Source organism: Drosophila ananassae, chromosome 3L (genome assembly GCF_017639315.1).
Source record: "Drosophila ananassae strain 14024-0371.13 chromosome 3L, ASM1763931v2, whole genome shotgun sequence".
Classification (NCBI taxonomy): domain Eukaryota; kingdom Metazoa; phylum Arthropoda; class Insecta; order Diptera; family Drosophilidae; genus Drosophila; species Drosophila ananassae.
Window position 1 is genome coordinate 16,704,502 of NC_057929.1, and position 15,256 is coordinate 16,719,757.

General features: G+C 45.2%; 1 long non-coding RNA gene across 3 annotated transcripts in view; it reads right to left on the reverse strand.

Annotated features, from left to right (window-relative positions):
• Nucleotides 1-2,757: 2,757 nt before the first annotated feature.
• Nucleotides 2,758-15,256, reverse strand: part of LOC116654727 — a 33,330-nt gene continuing 20,831 nt past the window's right edge. For 2 of the 3 annotated variants that reach the window (XR_004309914.2, XR_006507289.1), the window contains exon 2: nt 6,934-10,261. This is a non-coding gene — a long non-coding RNA (uncharacterized LOC116654727). Of the gene's footprint in view, nt 2,794-6,933; nt 10,262-15,256 lie in introns of those variants that run through there. The other variant, XR_004309915.1, reaches the window with a different exon arrangement.

Here is a 15,256-nt window from a genome sequence, read left to right on the forward strand (position 1 = left end):
TTAATGGGAAAAGCCTATAAACCAGGTAAACAATTAAATGGTGGTTAATTTTTTCTTTTAAAAAGGATATTTATTGGTTGATCTTATTTATTTAGTCTCATGGATACAGTATATAAAGATTTAAACCCTAAAATACATCTGTAACTTATTTTTATCAAATATTTTTTCACTTAAAATAAATTAGAAAAAAATCTACCATCTTTCTGTAAGTACCGGGTATCTAATAGTCTTCCCAGCTGGTGTCGCCTCCTTGGTTTTCACTTGAATGGCTGGGAGCATCGATTGCACGTATCCTTCGCACCCCGACACTTGCCCCCCAGGCCCCCGAACTGCAATAAACAAACGGAATGGGATCCGGGGGCCGAAAGAACAAACAAAAGTGCACAATTCCCGGGCGATTACAAGTTGGGTCCGCCAAGTGTCGGCATCTCTAGGTGGTGCAGCATGGTGTGGCATGGAGTGTGGTGTGGTGTGGTGGCACAACTCTCAAGTTTGATTCTTGGCAAACATTTAACATTTACCGCAAGCGGAGAAAACTTTCCTGTGGCATTGTTTTTAATTTATCTAAATTGAAAAGTGCAACAAATCGCGCAACTTAAGGCTGACCGAACGAGTCCCAGACAGGACATCCAGGCGGGTGGTTGGTCTTAGTCCTTAGTCCTGGTCAGGGAGAGTTCTGGGGGTGGTGGCTGCTGAAGGACAGAGGTAGATAGCCGCAGAGCGTAAAGAGCAAGACATTTGCTGAAATAAAATTTCAATTTGCTTGAATTTCGTTTGTGTGTATGTTTGCTGGAGTATCTGTGTGAACTCCCCAGGACTATCTGTGTATGTGTGTGTGTGTGTGTGTCGCTGCTTTATCGCCTTGCCAGTTAACGTCAGCTTGGTTTACCGTTATGCTTGGCTGGCTGCGCTGCGCCTTCGGCCACCAGCCACTCGAACTTGTCGGCGATGCCAACTATTTGCCGTGCGAATCTGTATCTGTATCTGTATCTGTGCTTGTATTTTTGTATCTGTGAGCTCGGCTATCCTCCGGGGTGGCATGAGGGGTGTACGTGGATGTGTGTGTGCGTGTAAGGAGCGACTGGAAGAGCAAAAGTATTCCCGCTGGTGACGTTTGTTGATGGTTTCCAGGTGAATGCACGAATTGCGTTTTCGTATTAAATAATAAATGAATGTTGGATTGTTTTTTCACCCACCCTGCTCCTGCTCCTGCTCCTGCCTCAGTCTGCCTTGGTCCTTGATTCCTTATTTCTGATTCTTCATTCCTCTGCCATAATTCCAGCTGCCCTCGCTCGCTGATTGCTCCCGGGCTATGGCCGTCTTCGGGCCCTGGACATTTAATGTGTATTTTGCTTATTCCTTAAGTGCCAATGGTTTGTTTATTAAAGCGTCTGCCATGTCACCACAGGGAATTGCGTACGCCCGTACGGTTATTGGTCTCCGCCTCATAGTAGATAATTAAAGGGGCCAGGGGGTCTCCCCGATATACTCCGATATATGTACTATATGTATGGAGAGGAAGCCTGCCACTCGCTGATAGATTAACTCCATAAAGAATGTGGCAGGCCTGCTGAGTGGAGCTTAATTACGCGACAGGCGGTGGTCTGGTCTGAAGACTCATCAAGGCACTGCTTTTCCGGCCAGACAGCACTCTTTTGACGCCTTTCAAAGTGATAGATAACATGTCTAGGTATCTAGGAGATACACTGACATACCTCACATGACTAGTACATACTACTAGTACCTACTATTTGGAATATCCATCAAATTTTTAAACACTTCCTCTGACTTACCACCTCCAACCTGACCCTCTGAATCAATATTAATTATTGGCAAGACCATTTAATCCATTTATTAGATAATTGCGGATAAACAAGACTGACCGCAGGACATGTCGCCGCCGGCAATTATTTGCGCCATTTTAAAAACCAAATAAACCTTCTGCTCCCAAAAGAATCCAATGAAATACCGATAATTGCTTCGCGATACTTGCTTGTATTTACCCGGGGGAGATAAATAGATCAATGTACGGGGTTACGGGGCAATGGGACTACAGGATAATCCCACTTCCGCTCTAGGCCTGCCCCCCACAGGACTGGCAATATTGAATTTCGGTAAATACTTTTGGTATTCGACGGCAAAGAGCAATTAATTAATTCCGCAACCACAAAACGCAATGTAAATGTTTAAATATCGCAGCTTGATGAAATTATTTCACAAACATCAGTCGCGGGATGGTAGATGGCGGGTGGCAAGTGGCAAGTGGCAAGTGGCAGAGTACGTTGCACTATCAACAATTTCATTTCATTTTTGGAACACATTCAATTGGCCATTTAGTGCGGCAGTTGGCCAACTTTTGTGCCACGTTGGCTGCTAATTTGAAAACGATTTGTGCTCCCCGGGGGGTAGCAACTCCCGGAAAGTGTCCATCCTCGGCGTTATTTTTCTGTTCACGGTTCTGTGCCATTCATAAGCCATTTTATTTTATGGAATTCCACGGCGGTAAGCCCTCTAACTTTGTTGTCCGACGGATTAGCACCCGGCTTTTTTGGACTCTCCACTGATGGATGGACAACCTGATGAATTGGTGATACGAGCCCTTATCAGTTCTCCGTCCAGTTGTCTCATTATGCACACGGGGCGCGAGAATGATAAGGGTACGAATGCACCGGCCGGACTCGCCGGCACTGGGTTGGGTTGCCACTTTTCAGACACTTTTCACTCGATACTCACCCCATGACCTCTTTTGTTTTTTTCTGGGAGCCAGACAGTCCATCAATCACTCATGGATCTCTGCGAAATTGGATAAAAAATATTCGGTTAAATGGCTGACAAAATGGTGTTCAGGGATCCAGCGGGGAAGTGTTAACCGGCAGCTGCCGGCTGGCACTGGAACAAATGAAAGCCGGAAACTAAAACTAAAGGGATGCCTTTTCGCCGCCGCCGCCTGCCAACTCATGTGCATAATTCATTTGCATAACGCATATGTATACGAATCAACTAAGCACACACATCCATATGCGCCAGGACCAGGCCCAGGTCCATATAAATAATTCAGCAATCAGTGGCCTCCAGGAGAGACTCTTTTTGGTTGAAAAACCTCAAAGCCCAGGCTACTTTTCAAACGCTTTTTAAAACGCTTTTGCGCTGAAAAGTTGGCCGTTTTCGTTAATTGATTTACTCCCCAGTTCGAGGGCCATACTCGAAGTTTTTTTAGTTTCCAGGGAATTAGTTTTGATTTTGAACTGAAGAGGGTTTCAGGATATGCAAGATGCAGTAAGGCATAAACTACATATTCGGGGTTATATGCCAGGATGCCAGATTGGCGTTGCATTAAAATTAGCTCTGAATCTGACGCTCAGTGTTTCGTTCGGCCTGTCTCGGGTAATATAATGCCCCTGATATTGCGGATATAAACTAACCCAGCTAGGTCCTTGCCGTACCATGCCGGGCCGGGCTGGGCTCACCTTCCATGCCATTCACGTTTAACTCCCTGTCTCGCTGCCTGCACGTTATGAATTTTCAAATGGAATTTGCTGTTGCCGTTGTTGCACTGCAATAAATCAAAACTATGCAACAAAACGCGGAGTCTTGCCGGGAAGCTGCTGCCTTTTGCTGGCCGGGAGGGGGGAGGTGAGGTTGCCATGCCAAAAAGGATGCCAAAGGACTTATCTCTGCCCCGTAAAATGCTGCCATGTATAACCAAGCCAAGCCGAACCGAACCGAGCCAAGTCAGCCAGCTGGTTCTCCATGGCTCCACTGCTCCTCTCGTCTTTTTTTCACTGTTGCACTTATACGGTTATAAATTCCGCCCCACACACACACACACACACACTATGACACACACATGCATCCTTGTACACCCGCAGAGAGACAGACACTCCTGGCGAAGTGGGCGTGGCGCATAAAACCGGACACATGCTTTTAATCTTCGACGCAAACATGCTCACAGCTCGCTGATGCATGGCAAGGAGTTGCTCTCTACTTTCTCCTACCCCTTCTCCCCCTTAGCATCCCCCTCTTAGTGTCCTTTCTTTCTTTACCCATCCCTCGGTGTATCCTTTCTCCTTCGGAGTTTCAACTCAACGACTAAGCGCTGCCGTGCATAAAATCTTCCGGCGGAAGTTAAAGCGTTTTCCCAGCTGCAGCTGCCAGGATTCGAAGGACTCTGTAGACTGTAGACTGGAGAATGAGGACTTGAGACTCCCGACTGCCGTTTTCAATTAGCGCCTCAACGAAATTGGCCAAATATTCAATTTTTGCTTAGTGCCGAAATTTACACGAAAAGTAAGGGCCAAAGGATGGCTATTCCTGCGAGAGTTTCGGGCGCATAAATGTCGCTTATCGGCTTTTATGCGCTTTTTATGTGCCCATAGACGGCCCAGGACATGGGCCAGGATGCGAGGCGAGAGGCCTCTCTGGCCAAGCCAGGCAGGCCATTGTTTGCATCTGGGTCGTGCGGCTGCCGCTTTGGCTAACCAATAATGGCAATTGGCCGGGTTTGTGGATCTTGGGTTATGGGTTGCGAGTTACGAGTCACGGACTACGGACTACGGACTACAGACTAGGGGTTACGGGTTAAGGGGGACAGAGGAGTACTGCTATCGCCAGGGGCCACGGACACGCAGGCACCTACTGCGTTATCGGGCCTGCCTGTGGCAGCACAGGTGCTTTAAATTCCCAAACATACCGGCCAGGGCCAGGGATAGAGAGTGTCAACATTCATGGGCCGGCGACGTCACATCGAATACTCGGTTTTTATGCGCTTCCGTTTCGGAGTTCTTAGCTGGGCCCCACTATGGGCGGAAAATCGAGCATTTAGCGCCAACGTTATGAATATTGAAACAATTTTACGCTTGCCATTTTGCATTTTGAATAGTTTCTGTTCTGTTCTGCCTCCTCCTCGCCTCTTGGCCCCATTCCTCCAGTGCGGTTTGGCTTTGTGTGGCGTTTTGGCCAACTTTTCACAAGAGATGGTTCACAGTTCAATGGAGTGCTGTGGGCTGTGGGAAAATTGTGAAATGTTTAGTAAAGTGAATAAAAATATGAGTACTATGAGTAAACGTGAGTAAGCTAGGTTATGTTTGAGTTAAATGTGATAACTAAGGAACTAAGAGATTGAATTTTGAAGACTAATCTCTTCCTAACTTTCCCATAGAAAGGGTCTTGGGAGACTAGAATATCTTCCAAAGAAGTTTTCGAATCATATTCAAACATTCTTTTCCCTGCAGTTATAAATACTTTAAAGAGGTTGCTTGGTTAAGACTTCAATAAACTTGTTTATAGTTCAATGAAATGCCATTGGTAGAAAGTTTGTGAAATGTTTAGTAAAGTGAATAAAAATATGAGTAGTTTGAATAAAAATGAGTAAGCTAGGTTATGTTCAATATAAGTGTCATTATTAAGGAATTAAATAGCTAACTTTCCTATAGAAAGTCTTAAAAAACTGGGATATCTTTCAAAGAAGGTTTCAAATCATGTTCAATCACTGTTTTCCCTGCAATCGTGAGTTATATTAGTAAAGTGAATAAAACCCTGAGTACTATGAATAAAAATGAGTAGGAATTAAAGATGTAGCTTTGCTAAGACTAGTCTCTTAGCAAATGCTCTTAAGTTGGATGTTGAAAGACTAGCAGATCTTCCAAAGAAGCATTCGAATCTTATTCAAACATTCATTCCCTTAATTATGAACACATTCCTCTGCAATTTTTTGGAAGGAAATGGCTTACGATTTGGCCAAACAAAGAGTAAATATTTATTTGGATTCTACCATCCTGTAAATGGGAGAATCCAGGGCCCAGGAATTCCACTGGCAGAGAGGTGAGGATAAAAATCAGTTGATGAGTTGAAAATCCGAAATGAAATATGCTCGAATCAATTTTCAGGCTTTCCTGTTGATGATGATGTTGGTGGTGTTGGTGTTGGTTCTTGGCAAGTGCGTAGGCCAAAATGGACATGGCCTGTTGACATGTGGGGGGATGTCTGGGGAGGAGGATATATCTATAGGTATATACATATGTACCTACATGTGTGTGTGTGGCTGGGGGCGAGGGAAGGAGCTATGCAAATGGGCTCGCATTCGAAATGAATTTGGCATGCAAATACCGAACAAGAGCCGTGCACAAAATCGTTCCAAATGGTTCGAAATGTGGAAATCAAAACAATCAAGTGAAGCGTTTAGGCCCCAGCCACAGAACTACAATGGATGACCGGAGAGGGAAGCGGGACAAATGTCATAAATATAAAATCAAATGCAAATTGGAAATGCAGGACGCACAGATACACAGATGCATATCGAGATTTAGATACATTTTGGCTCAACTGAGTTGGAAAGGATTTACAAAACATTCAAATTGTAGCACAAAGCGGCAAAGGCAAAAAAGATACCGAGGCATGGTCAGAATATTTGCATTTAATTAGCAGGATGGCAGGAGGTGCTGTGCTGGCTATCAGTACGGGCTATGACTATGAGTATGGGCCTGAAATTTGTTTATGGACAACTATTAACATTTTCCAATTACACAAAACGCTCATAAATTATGCCATGCATATGTAATTGCCTCGCCCCCTCTAATCCAATCGAATCCCATCGAATCCCACCCACTGAAACGCACTGAAACCCACTGATTCTTTGCCTTTGTTTGTTGTTTAATTAAGTATAACTCTGCTGTGGACAAATATTCAATAAGCATGCCACAAAACCGAATCAACGGAAGTGCTAGTTGTTGCCAGTGCCAGAAATGGCATTGCAATTGCAATATTCGTGTAATTAACATTAAATCATAAATGCCACAAAATGTTCCGGAAACGAGCAATTGCCCGGGAGGATGCTCCGGGGTGCTCCAATGATTACGGAGTCCCCCCTGAATCCCCCCTGCCAACTGCAACTGGAATCGAGTGCCAATTTGTGCCAAACTGTTAAGCGATATTACGTATCGTGTTTATTCTGCCGACTTTGTTTCATTTTTTATTTAACTTATTTTTTTTTTTTGCATTTCTTAGTCAGCAAAAATATTGGAATGCGGAGCTGGAATCACATTTCTGGCATTTCTGGGTTTCTTCGAATCGAGATTAAAGGCCAATTCCCAAGATTTCAGAGTCGCAGCTCGGGGACTGGGTTGCGGTTTTCGATAAGACCCCGGCCGGATAGCCAACATGCCACACGAGTGAGCTCCCATTTCAAGCGCTACAGATTAGAGTCCCCACAGAGTGGCGATACAAAAGTAAAAAAATATAAAAAAAAGGGGAAAAAAGCCACTCTGCAGTTGCAGATAAGTGGCTGCTCGGTGACATCAATTGAAGGGCATTGTTTGGCGGGTCTACTGACTGCATAATTGATCCCGAACTCATTTGGTAGGCAAATGGCTTGGAGAAAATGCCAATCAATTGGAACAGAAACCGTTCCAGCCCCAGCATGTACGGGCTGATGGCATAGGGGTAGTATCTGGATTAAGACGCTGATTAATCATAGCCGGCTGTGTATAGAGATGGTGGCGGGAAAGTCAATCTAATTGATGGAAAGACGAAACCAGGACATCAGGACATGGGATGGAACCGCAGCCACATGCTCGTCGTGCGATTTGCATGAGTAATTTGACAGATTACAAGGAAGGCTGGAAGACCGTCACATGACCAGGCCGGGCTTGATTAATTGCATCTAATGATGCGGAGATTGGAGTTTAGATCTCAAGGCGGAGTGAGGCAGAAGAACAGGAAGTGGTGGCTCCATCTAAGAGTGAGTGTCTGAATTTCAAACCAAGTACCAAGATGAGAAATATTTTTGAATAATGTTTTTACTGCCCCCTGATCTCCTGCCCATATTCGGGTCGAGTTGGGTTGCTTAACTGTCCACTTCCTGGCATCGCCCGCATAGCGGAAGCCGGAGGGGGGCTGGCAACAAAGGGGGCGGCATATGGGGCACAAGAGCTCTACAGCCCAGAGCCAGAGCCCAGGGGGCATGGGCATGGGGAAGGCAATGTGGAACGCCGACACTTAAGCGATAAGCGTCGGCAACAACGTCGCGCATTTGAATTTCAATTAGAATTTTAATAATCGAAGCAATGAGTGTGTGTTGTGTTGTGTGTGTGCTGCGGGTGTGGGGTGGTTGAGGGGCCAATGCGTTCAATGTGCGCATAAATTTCGCTTCCGCCCCAGCGACCCGCCAACTCTTTCGATCTGTTTGGAAATTGTTTTGGCTTCGGCGAGGGAATTTATTAAAATGTATGCCCCGCGCTGACGGATGTAGGATGTGGCATGTGGCATAAGGGGGAGGTAGAAATTAATGAAAACATAAACAAAATTAGCCGAGGGGGCTTACGAAATTAGCCCAAGGACACGGCCGACAGCTAGTCCCGCAAGGACTCGAAAAAGGTAGGGACATGTTGCTAATTTTTTTCCACTCTGTGGCTGGGAGCGACTGGGCTGGGGTGTCGTAATCTAATGAAAAAATGTGGCGCGACAACAGCAGAAGCAACAGAACTAACAACAAACAGACAACAGACAGGGTCCCCGGGGGCGAGCAAACAATTCGACAGAAAAAAGCGACAAAAAAAAGAGGTGAGATACTGGGTGTTTGGCTTAACATTTATATTTTGGCAAAGGGGGCAGGGGGACAGGAGGCAAGGGGGCAGGGACTCACTCACAGTCGCATATTCAACAGGAAAATCCCTTAATTGGAATAAATTAACTGTTATTGCTGTGGCATGCCAGCACACACAGTTGCAGATACTCGCACACTCACAGATACTTCGGCATAGATACAGATACGTTCGCAGTCGCTATCATTTGCGCTGCTCCCACTGGGGCAGCGTGTTTATATCACATTCGTATGGGTGTGATAGTGTTAGTGAGTATCTGTGTGCATGTTTGTTGTGTGTATCTCACAGTTTGTTCGCTTTTTTGCGCTTTCCTTCCGCCGCCCCAGCGGAGAGGCGGCGCAAAGCAGACACAACAAAATTAAATAATATGATAAAAGCGAAATTTATGACACAGGAGTGGCAGAAGAGGCAGTCAGCAGGGGGGAGGAGGGGTGTAAGGACACGGACAGGAAACTCTGCCGAAAAGTATCTTAGATGGACACTGGTTCTGTTCAATTTTTCGGCTGCGGTTCGGCAGTTAGTTCGGTTCAAAGTTCACCGCAACACTCCGGGGCTGGCAAACCCGAATATCCTGTTTCCAAGGACACTGGACGCTAATGAACCATCAGAACAGGATATCATTTATCACAAATCCGTTGCTCTGAATTCTTTTTAATTATTTACAAATTTTCAAAAGCCAGTTTCTGCTACAAGGATCTCAAGGATCTAAAAGAGATAAGAGCTCTGGACAGAGAGAGAGAGAGAGATAATCTCTCAGAAGACGTCACTACCAGTGGGCCGTACAATGACATACTCATCCCAACTCGGCACACTCGGCACCCTCTTTGTCCGCCTTATCTCCGCTGTAAGAGTTCTGTTATGTGGCCTTCTTATCAGCTCGCCGAGCAATTTGTTCAGCGATAAGCGTATGTATTTTGGGTATTACTTCGCCCGCTCCGGGCCCTGGTACTGCACTGGTATGGGTGGACGTGGCCATGTGGCACTGGGGCCCGATGAGTAAGGAGTAGATGGTGATAATTCAGTCACTCACCCGTTGGAGGTTCCAATCCGGCGTCGGTGCTCCCCTTCCGCTGATCAAATGGCTCTCAGGCATTTCAATTAGAGGCCTCGGATCGTTTAATTGCTGCTGAATGGCTGTGGAGCGGAGGAGGGGCGGCTGGTTTCGATTAACGCGTTTAAGGCCCGTTATGATAACGCTTTTATCGCTCCCACTTGGCAGCAGCACATGCGTCAAGGCTGCCGACCGTTAGGGGGCGGCACATCCTGGGGCCACTATACCCCTCCCCTCTTATGTAGATCCACTCTCCGCCATGTCGGGTCGTCGGTCCGCTCGCCACGAAACTCGAAATGAGAATGCCGCCACAACTGTAATAAGCGAAAGAATCGGGCGATTCGTCAGGGCACTCTCGGGCGGACTGAGCGGAGAGTGATAGCGAGGGAGAGTGTGTAGTGAGAGTAAAGTGAGAGTGTGTGGGGTGGTGGGTTTCGTGCTCTCACCTAGACTCTCAGTACCCTTATCAGTGATCGCTTGTTGCGCTTCTCCTGGCCAGGCCAGAGTGGGATGGCATTAGACCCTGGTCCCATTCCCGTTAATTCCATTTCGTTAATATCGCAAATTAGAATGAAATTTTCCGCCTGAAACGATGGGGGGCTGAGAAGAAAATCTGCAAAGAGAAGAAAAGGCAGAAGCGATAAAAAAAGTGGAAAAACAACAGACAAACAAAAAGAAAATGCCAAAACCAACATTTGCAAAACACATGTCAATGGCATGGTTTTTTTTTTCTTTTTTTCGTTTTCTTATTTGGGACCCTGGAACTCTCTCTCTGCCCTCGAAAATCCTTTTGTTTGCGTCACAGCAGGCTGCGATGGGCGTGGCCTAAAGTGGGTGCACAGAAATTAGGTTCACCTTAAAATACAAGTAGTCGAATACGGGGATGCCCTATTTGGGGGGTAACCCTATTTAAATGCTTATATTAGGGTTACCCTTTGGAAGGGAATTGAAATTTTGCTGAGCACGCAGCTAAATATTTGAAATTTTGAAAAGGAAAAAGAGCAAGCTGCAAGAAAAAAGAAAAATAAGAACCCTGAGATTCAACGTATGCAAATTTTTCTCTCATTTTTTTTTTGCGTTCTTAACCCCTTTGGGCCCCAGCAGCATCTCTGCCCCTTTTTGGCGAGTGTGTGACGTATGAATGCTGATGTCAAGCTGCCTCCGCTCTTTCGTTCATCTTTAAATATAATTTATATCCATGAGATGCGGCAGAGACGCGGCAGAGAAAACAACAGAAATGATGAAGACCAGGAGATGGAACTGCCACTGCCATATGCACGCGCTAGCTCCTCTTATTCTTCTTGCCTCAAATGGGGCAGCGTCATCAAGTTTTATGAGCAATTACAACATCTGTTGAATATCGCGATACACACACACTGGCTACCAGCATGGAACAGTTTGGTATTCTCATATCTACATATATATACATATATATATATATTTTTATTTTTTTCGCCAAACGGCAAACAGATCAAGAGTAGGAATACAAAGTACAACAATAAAGACAGAGCCAGGGGGGACAGGCAGTCAGAAGACAGAGAGAACAACCCCAAACCACTTGGCATTGAACTTGCTACGGATGCTCCCTTTTTCGCTCGAATGGCAGGGAAGGATGGGGGAGCGGATCAGAGTCCTGGCATTGATTGAGCCATTGAATTAACATTTGGCAATGATTTACAAACAAATTCAGATAATGGCCTCGAAATCGAGCTGGCGAGGGCGATGGCGATGGCGATGGCGAGGTCCTTTTCTGCGCTTGGAATTTCAAGTAACCAATACCCCAGGAAGGGGGCGCAGGGCGAGATGCCAACTACACCAGGCCCTCGACTCGAAGGGAAACCCACTCAAGACTGAAGGAAACCCTGAGGGAAAACCCAGAATTAAATTTGATATTTTCGAGGCTTCCCTTATGGTTTCTCCCATGAAGTGAGCAACTCGGGGTAGTTATTTCTTCCACAAATCACAAATCTTGTGTAAAAATAGAAAAATATCAAGTAATGAATAATAGAAATTAATCAGAAATTTTTATCAGTATGGTTTTTTTCAAAAGAAATTCAAAATCTTAAGAAATATACCTCGAACCACTACCAGAAGTTCTGAAAAGCAAAGGCTTCTACTGTGGAGAGGCCTTTTTTTGGAGACCCTTAACCCGGTTACAGCCTCTGCTTAGGGCTTAACCCCTGAAATGCACCAATCAATCAAGCTAGGCAGGAGGAAAAGGGAGGGGCGGACCAAGGACCAAAGAATGCAATGCCAAAGGCTGAGCGAACGGAATCTGTCAAAAAGTGGGAAATGAAACTCTTCAGATGTCAGTGAGCCATAAAATTATGCGATAATTAATTTCTCATACACAGATCCTGTGTCCTTTCAGTGGTGCGACGGGGGGGAGGAGTGGTTTACCGACAGGGTCCCGCATTCCAAATGCATTGTTTCCACAGCATTTGCTTTTAAGCGATTTTTCAAAAATACTCTTTTTTTCGCCTTTTTCCCCTTTTGCGTTTTTTTATGTTTTTTCCTTCTATTTTTTCATTTATTTTTTTTGGCAAACTCAGACTCAACCCTCGTGGCTGGCTTCCGCAATTATGAATGTCCTTCGTCACTCGTCGTTGTCGCCAGGACAACTGGATTTCTTTTCATTTTCGCCTCACTCGATCTCCTGTCGCCTTGCGGCCTTAATTAAAATCTGTACAAATTTTTCTATTTTTGCCAGCAAATTGTCGGACTACTGGCCACTGTGCCTCGACCCGGGGAGTAGGGGTTGGGGGTAGGGGTACCCCCACTTTCAGAGACAACCCCCGGGCTGGCAAGGACAAACCTTTTCAGTGGGCAGAAAGGTTGCTGAGCGCTGGATGCGGTGGCCTAAAACAAAGCGCACAGATTTCAATTGTTTGTCGCCATTGTTTGGCTTAGCCCATTGAAAGGGGCGTGGCATGGAGGGTGAAGGGTGGACGGGGGAGGGGAGCGAGTATCTGAAGCATGCTATAAGTTCCCATTGTCTTGAGTGAGCATTGAGTGCGAGGACGAGTGCGAGCCAGTATGTGCGGATGCTGGAGATGGAGTGCGCCCAAAATGGCAAAAGCCAAGACCCGATCCCTGAACCATGGCCGCTTTTACAAGAGTGTATTAGTGTGTGTGTTTGTGTGTGTGAACCGGAACTTACAGCTGTTCTCTTTACCAATCACCCACCCACCCACCACCACCACCACCCTCCCGTCAGCCACTCGACTCGACTAATTTGTCAACCTCAAGGCAAATGAGCAAGGCAGCATTACGAATTCTCCCGCCACCACTGCCGCTGCTGCCTCTGCTGCCGCCGCCACTCGCCGCCAGGTGACGCTTTGCCGTCTAACTTCCGTTAATTAACGTTAATTTACTTGAAACTCGCCCCAACATCCGCCAGCGGAAATGTAGGAAAAAGGAAGTCACAAGGTTAGAGGCTGGAGGGGTGGCTGGGGCGGCAAGCTTAAATACTTGAGGCGGTTTGTCCACCTAATGGAATAGAAAGAAAAACAAACACAGACGAGCAGAAAATAGCGGGGAAAATGCAACTAAGGTTAATTATTAAAAGAGTGTAATAAAAAAAAACAGTAAAAAAATGTGTTAAAATTTAAGGAGAATGAAATCTAATAGTTTTTCTCCCCCTGTGCAGTATATGGGGCGTGGAAATTGTGGGCGTGTTGGTCCGGAAAGCTGCCAAGTCATTGCCGAGAACGTGCCACAGCAGCAGCGACTGCCATTCGCATTTGGATGGCTGCAGTTGCATCCTTTCTCTCTGCGGAGATTAAAAAATTATTCCACACCAAAAATAAAAAGAAAAAGTTGACAAAAAAAAATATATATATATATGTATTTGTTTGAGCTCGGGTGACGTCCTGTTCAATATGCGAACCGTGTGTCTGATGGAAATATGATTAAAGCCAAGGCGAGAACAAGCCAAGGCAGCTACAACAAAAGCGATCAGGACGTGCCTCAACTGCTGCTGCTGACCGGGTAGCAAGCTGAACAGGAGCAGTAGCAACAGCAGCAGCAGGACTAGCAGCACTACCAGCAGGACCCGCAGGAGCAGCAGGATTATGCAAAGGCACGTCAAAAGTTGTTTGATGTTTGAACGGCGAACGCCGAACAAGGAACAACTGGAGGAGAAATCAACTGGCAACATAAGAACCAAAAAAAATACACAAGAAAAAATTATAAAGTTTAAGAACACATACACTTAAAGAATATATTTTTATCTATTATAAAAACCATCTAATAAATAGACCATCTTTTGCTATAAAATATCTTCCAGTGTTCGCATTTTGATGTGGAAATAGAATATCCTGCGGCCATTTATTGATGCAGCTCACAACCTCCTGCCACTTTTCAGTTCACGGAAAAAGTATGCTGCAGTTTTGTTCATCTTTCCCACGTGAGTTTGGCAAAATATTTTAGTTGCAAGTTGCAAGTTGCCCCACCTCCCCATCTGCTGGCCATAAAAATTCTATAAAATATCGAAAGTTTGCTCAATGTTTTTTCCATTCTCCAACCCCCCCTCTTTGTGTGATTGTAACTGGCCGTGCCGTTTACATTTTTTTTGGAAAAGTTATGAAAATTCATAATATGCCAATACACACATACATATATATACATATATATATCCTGGCACATCCAGGCTGATGGCGTGCAACTTTGCGGTCTTTTAAAAGATTGTCTGCATTATTTGCGGCTGTTGTTGGTCCAGCTTCTGATCCGGATACTATATACGTTTATGGTATATATGTTTCTCCCAACATATACCTACATGTGTATATGGGTGTACCCCCTAGCCGCTGTGTGGCATTAGAAGCCCGTGGCAAGCCGAACCAAACATTCTACGAGCTGTTAACAAAGTGAAACCGCAGAGTTTTGTTTTCGAAAAGTTTACCATTTTCCTCGCTTTTTTCCCTAAGCTCCCCCCATCCCTTGGGTTGGCCTCTGTTGCTGCTTCTTCTTCGTAATTTTTTAAGCGATAACGGTATTTAGTTTTCCATGAGCATCGGCTTTTAGGGGTTTTCGGGTTTTTGGGTTTTTGTGGTGCCCTCTACGCTTCCCCCATTTTTGCGGCCTCGGCCATATTGTTTTGGATTTGAAACCGATAAGGTGGCTGGGGGAGGGGTGGTGAGGGGGCGATTATGCATGCCCCGGTTAGTTAAGCTCCAGGATTATTCAGAAAAATGAGAAACTTTCGTCAAAATTGTTATTCAAGCTGATATTGATGATGACTGGCGGCTAATTGAATAAAATTCAATATTTAAACTTTCAATAACATAAAGGATATTAGAGCGTTTTCTTAACTTGGCCAAAAAGTACTTTAATTGCCAAGTTGTTAACATAAAATAAATAAAACGATATGCATGTCTTGCCATAAATATTGGAGGAGCTTTTAAGTTGAGGCTTTTAAACTAATCACATTTGCTCTTACCTCGAACTTAAGGTTCAGTTTAGGCCATAATTTCCTTACCAGAGTTAAAGTAAAGTACTTTCAGTTTACTCAGCCCCCTTCCAGCCACTCGAAATAGTCAAGCATGCTCGGCAGCTAATTTAGTTGATGCGTGAACATATTTTGGCTTATTTTGGGCACTTTGGGGCT